The 5,893-nt window shown below is 44.8% G+C and overlaps 1 protein-coding gene across 2 annotated transcripts in view; it reads left to right on the top strand.

Annotated features, from left to right (window-relative positions):
• The window catches only part of LOC143035328 (uncharacterized), a 70,931-nt gene extending 65,880 nt beyond the window's left edge, over positions 1 to 5,051 (top strand). For both annotated transcript variants that reach the window (XM_076202272.1, XM_076202271.1), the window contains exon 28: positions 1 to 5,051. This exon is cut by the window's left edge and continues 93 nt beyond it. The gene's annotated coding sequence lies outside the window, so the exon portion shown is untranslated.
• Positions 5,052 to 5,893: the final 842 nt, after the last annotated feature.

Raw genomic sequence — 5,893 nt, 5'->3', positions numbered from 1 at the left:
TTCTGCATATTGATATCAAACATTGATACATGAAATACTTACCGTTAAAATACTGGTAAATTTGTAGGATTTATTTTTTGTGTAAGTTGCTGTATTGCACTAAAGAAAAATTTATCGGTACATGTATTTTTTTTTCTCTCAAAATACTAGTAAAATTTTAGGACGTTTTGTGTGAATTGCTATGTTGAGCTCAAGAGAGTACATGAAAATTTGATCAAAATACAGGTAAAATGGTAAGATTTTGTTGTGTGAAGTATTGTGTTGAGTTTATTGAAGACTTAATAGTACATGGAAATTTTATCCCCAAATACTAGTGAAATTGTTGGATTTTTGTGTGAGTTGCTGTGTTGAGCTCAAGAAAGACTTAATTGTAACCTACAGTGAAAATCTGTCAAAATACTGATGAAATTATAGGATTTTTATTGTGTAAATTGCCGTGTTGAGCATAAGAAATACGTAATAGTACATGGAAATGTTATTAAAATACAGGTGAAATTTTAGGATTTTTGTGTGAATTGCTGTGTTGAGCTCAAGAAAGACGGGAAATTTGTCAAAATACTGGTGAAATTGCAGGATGTTTTTGTGTGAATTGCTGTGTTGAGCTTAAGAAAGGTTTAATACTACATGGAAATATTATCTAAAGGCTGGTGAAATTGTAGGAAATTTTGTGTTGATAGTATATAGAAATTTTATTAAATTACTGGTAAAATTGTAAGGATTATTTCTGTGTGAATTGCTGTGTTGGTCTTAATTAAGACTTAACAGAAGGAGCAAGACTCTATGGAAGGAGGAGCTTATCCTTTGGCTGACACGTTTACTTAAGAAATAAATATCCACTACAATCGGGAGCATGTTCATTGATGTTCAACTGTTCAACTTGAAAAACGCGTGAAACACAATTGGATCCCGGGAAAAAGATAAGTGGCAAGTTACGTGACAACTGATAATTATATGATTATAAGAAAACTTCCCAAAGTCACAATTGTCTGTATAAAACGAATGTTGGAATTTTGTCCTGGAAGTTTCGGCCGCAGGAAATTGTCGAATATGGTACTGTGCAAATCACGTTGCGCGCATGGTATTGACCACGTGGCGCCGCGACATGACGCGCATACCTGCCTGATCATGTAGCATTCATCAGAGAGAACGCGCTGCGACCTGACTCACACACCTACTGGATAAGTAAGAGAGTGTGACCCAACGTTGACCCAACTGAATGCAATTACATATAATAAGCACCACGGGGTCTTGCCCACGCGTTATACATATACGGTTTAAAATTTTCGACGCCTAAAACCAAGGCTATTTCCTTCCGCCGTTCCAAGCCAGCCTTCTCCCTTCGACTCTACAATCAAGACATTGAGTGGGTTTCAGAGAACAAATACCTAAGAGTCTTCATCAACAAAAACCCCAGCTTCACCAAACATGCCAATAACATCGTTAAGAGGATCCGGTACAGACTCAATGGCATGAAAGTCATCAGCAGCGTTACCGAATGCGTCAACATCGATGTCATTCACAAGATCTTCCAGGCAACAATCCGTCCAGTCCTTGATTACAGTTGTGTTGGCCTTGCCTTCACCTCAAAGTCGGCCCGGCACCGACTATAGACTTTCCAGAACAAAGTTATACGCACCATCCTCGGGGCTCCTTCCTGGTCCAGCACCCAAACCTGCCACCAAGAATCTGGCTTTCCCCCCCTCCAGTTCTGACACGATGCCATACAGGCCATCTCCGCAAACAAGGTACTACGCAGACCAGACACCTTCTCCATGACCAAATCCGCACACCCCTCCATGAGTCTAGAGAAGTCTTCACAGAGAACACATGGCTCCTCCAGACAGCTGACACCTGGTGACTCCACGTCTCATTTCTCGACCACATTCCAGACCCTGAAGTCGAAGTCGCCTATCCTTCATGGCTCAAGCCAGCAGCAGATCTCAGAGTCTACCGCTCTTACGACAGCAAGTCCAGTGCCTCTCATGACCAGGTCCAGGAAACAGCCCAACAGAGCATCCCAGAAACTGAACAAAACCATGGGAAAAAGTCTATTACACCGACGGTTTTGTCAAAGCAGACAGCACAGCCAGCTGTGCCTTCGTCGCTCCACACAACACTTAGACCTTTAGAGCAACAGACTAATGTCCCACCGTTTAGACATAACTTACAGCTAGCAGGAAAGCTGTCCGAAACTCCAGAATCTAGCTAGGTCACAACATTGTCATCCATACCGACAGCCAAGGCGCCATCAGCAATATACAACACCCACTCTGTGACAACATTGCTCTTAGTAGACACTCAAACTGACATACAGGACAGTGGTAAGTCTTATATCATCAGCTGGGTCCCGAGTCATGTCGGCCTTCCGGGCAACGATGCAGCAAATATCGCAGCTAAGAGCGCCCCCTAGAATCCGGTACCAAAATCAATAATTATTCCAACCAGTCGACGCCAGACCAGTGCGCCATCAACGCCATAAAAGTCAAAACCAAGTCTACCAGACAAGTCGTCCTCAAACTCAACACCTGTGATTACTGCGACCAGGACATCTAGTGCCAACACATCCACGACCTTATTGAGTGTCCAAGAACCTCCAGACTTCGGCAGCGGCTACTCTAACAACTCCTTCCTGACGACCACGCCGCAGACAACTGGCTCCTGGCAGTCAGCAGTCAACATCCTAAAACCCCAGATCCTTAGGCAGTACCAATACTTCCGACCCAACTGATATCCACCCCACCAAGAATGCACAACGCATTTAGCAACTTACTGTTTTAGTCCTTAATGAATGACGACTCAAACTCTCTCACCCCCACATGCAACAAAGATTAAGACGCAGATCAAGCGGGCCACAAGGCACGCCGCTCATCGCCACCACCGTTCTCTAGAGAGAGAACTTTGCGGCAGGCAGCATGGTACGCCGCCGCCACCAACTACCAGCCACAACACAGCAGTCACCAGCTTTCCAGAGCCGACCAAGTTCGGTTGCATGGTGTCCGACTTGGTTACGGCACGTTTGAACAATTGCAGCCCGAGTTTAGTGGCCAGGAGTATGAACATTGTGGCCTCCGGGCACATCAGCCACTGATACACTGCCCTGCCACAGCAAAACTGAGACAGCAACCCGTCGAAGGCCCGCGGGACGATGGGGTGTCAGGCGAGCTCTCAATACACCCTATGAGTTGGGAACCACTCTGTGAGACACTTTACCTCGCCCAATGACAAGTAGACCCTCTCCTTCTCTGGGCTCTTACTCCATCCGAGGTTGAGCTTGACACCCCTGGACTAGGACGTCATGACAACACCAACCCCCCCCATCCCACTTAGTTGTTTGTGCCCCAAAGCTGCTTGCTTTCAAGTATCCAGGAAAGTTCCTGGTGTGCACGGACGGGTCAGTACTGAAGGATGGTCGCACAGGGGTGGGCACCTTCCTTTGTGCCACACGGGAGTCCTTCTCTGTGAAGCTTTCCCCCCACCACAATCCTTACAGCCGAGCTCGTCGCCATCAAGGAAGCTTTGAAGAAAATCGTCTCCCTTTCCCACCCGCCATCGCGTGTCAAAGTGTTATCAGACTCTAGGTCCGGCCTGATAGTCATTCAAAGAAGCCACTACTCTTCGCGTCCAGCCATCTTCAACGGCATCCTGCACCTTTCGGTTACCAATGGGTTCCATCTTATGTAGGACTTCACGGTAACGATATGACGGACAGCGCTGCCAAGCATGGTGCCTTGGCACCTGGAGAAAGTGTGGTCCCCGTCCAGCTCATAGCCAGTGATACCTCAACGAGATCGACCGTGACACCTGGGACCATTGGAAGATAGACTACGCTGCCACTGCTGCTGTTCGTGGATAGCCTACTGCGTCTTGCCTTGGACCGACCCCTTCAGCCCTAACCTCACTACCCCCACACATCTATTCTACAATAAGTAGGATATGGGTAAACTACTGCCATAACCAGTATACTGGCATCCTTGCACCTGTGACACGGAATTGGCATCATTCCGTCACTGTCTCTTCCTGTGCCTAGCGTTGGAAGACCACTTCCGGCCACTAAGGGCCCTTCTCGGTGACCCTACCACAGCCCTAGACTGTCCTAGAGCCGACAACACCTCCGATGCCGGACCTCTGGTAATGGCAGCAAAACTCTGCTTCTCTCTAGTGGGAGCACTATTGTAACAAACACAATCCACCTTTACACATCCAAGAAATAACACGCACATTAAAACATCCTAACACAACCTCAAAAGCCCACGAGAGCTTAGTAACCAGCTCCTGCATCGCCAGCTTAGGTCGGATATCACTGCTGGCTGAGCGGGTTAGGGCGTCGTTTATTGCGGCGAAGGTCGAGGGGATGGCGGTTCGAGTCCTGTTACCGGCGAAATTACACCAAGGGCATGGTTCATGAAATTCCACGCTACAAAGTTCTCTGTAAGGGGAACCGTCCTAGCTTTCTGATGGGAGGAGTTTGTGACGTTAAACCATATCATCATCATCATAATAAAAAGAGGTAGGGAGATATTGTTCATCACTAAGCTCACGAACAGGAGCTGCTACAGGAAATCATGGAATTCCTTCGTATGTTTCCGACGTGTAACCTCATGTTTTCTGTATTCTATTCAATGAGGCTACTGAAAACGACGCGCCATCAGGCAGATTCCGACGACAGAGCATACAGAAGAGGTCCTTTGTGTCCATTTTGCTCCCTTCAACCCAGCTCTTGGATTCCTATCGACCACAACCTTCAAGTCCACATTTTCCGTCATCTCAGGGTTGAACATCCTAGCTGTCCAGGCACCCGTGGAGTATTCTATCCTCGGCGTGCCGTTCTCTGAGGTCACCTCGACCAAAGGATGTTGTGTTGGGTTTGTTTGTTAAGTCCAGCGTCTATCCACAAGTGCAGGAGATACTGTGTCACATTTTAGAAGTGTCTCTCTTTTTTCTACCCATTTGATTAAGTGGTTTATTTAGTGATTTAATGTAATTCTTAATGTAGTGAAACTAAATCTAAGCCTTAATAAAATAAGAATATAAACTGATCCAATTATATACAATATTTCCTTCATGATATCCTAAGATTATTTCATAAGATTGTTTGATTTCATAAAAGAACATTTAATTTGTCATGTTCTATTGCCAGTTTCTTGCAAACAGGTGAAAATACTTTTTGAGCGAGTTCAAAGGTGGTTCAGGGGCTTAGGACGTATTGCATGTTTCCCAGTATACGTCTGCTTGGAAGTTTCCAATCTGCTTTCACAAAGCAAAGTGGTTTTGTAGATGGGGCAGTTGGAAACCAAGATACTGATGTAGAAAATAAAAACAAGAAACCAAATGAAGTATCCAGACTACTGGAATCTCTGAATGTGATCAAAAATAGAGGTACGCTTGTATATGATAGAAATTGGACACAATAAAGTTCATGTTATGGCAGAAAATACGACAGATAGGATTAACAAGAAAAATAGGATAAAATATTTGCTATGGTAGGTGGGACTCCAGTGAAGAACATTTTAGATTTTGACATCTGTTATTATCAACATTATCAGTTATTGTCTTTTGAAAACTGGCTTTGGAAGACAGGCCTTGGAACAAGCCCTGGACACCACTCCATCACTCCCCTATTATAAGTTTACCAGTATGTAATGCTACGTATTAAGAGTATGCGATCCTTTGTAACACAGGGTTGGATGAAGAGAAAAGGATACTTCTTTGTTTTAATGTCTATCGTTTACTTTGTATCTATACTCCTGAGGCGTGAGGCATAATAAAGAAAATGTAAAGACACCGTTCTAAATTTACTTTCAAACCAACACAAAAATAACGAATGCAACGAAGTAAAGCCCAGGATAGGACGTATATTAACACAATCATGGTTTGACCACATATTTCAAACAGG

This window comes from Oratosquilla oratoria, chromosome 18 (genome assembly GCF_046742065.1).
Source record: "Oratosquilla oratoria isolate Oo_2021 chromosome 18, ASM4674206v1, whole genome shotgun sequence".
Lineage (NCBI taxonomy): Eukaryota > Metazoa > Arthropoda > Malacostraca > Stomatopoda > Squillidae > Oratosquilla > Oratosquilla oratoria.
This window is presented reverse-complemented; position numbering and strand designations above follow the sequence as displayed.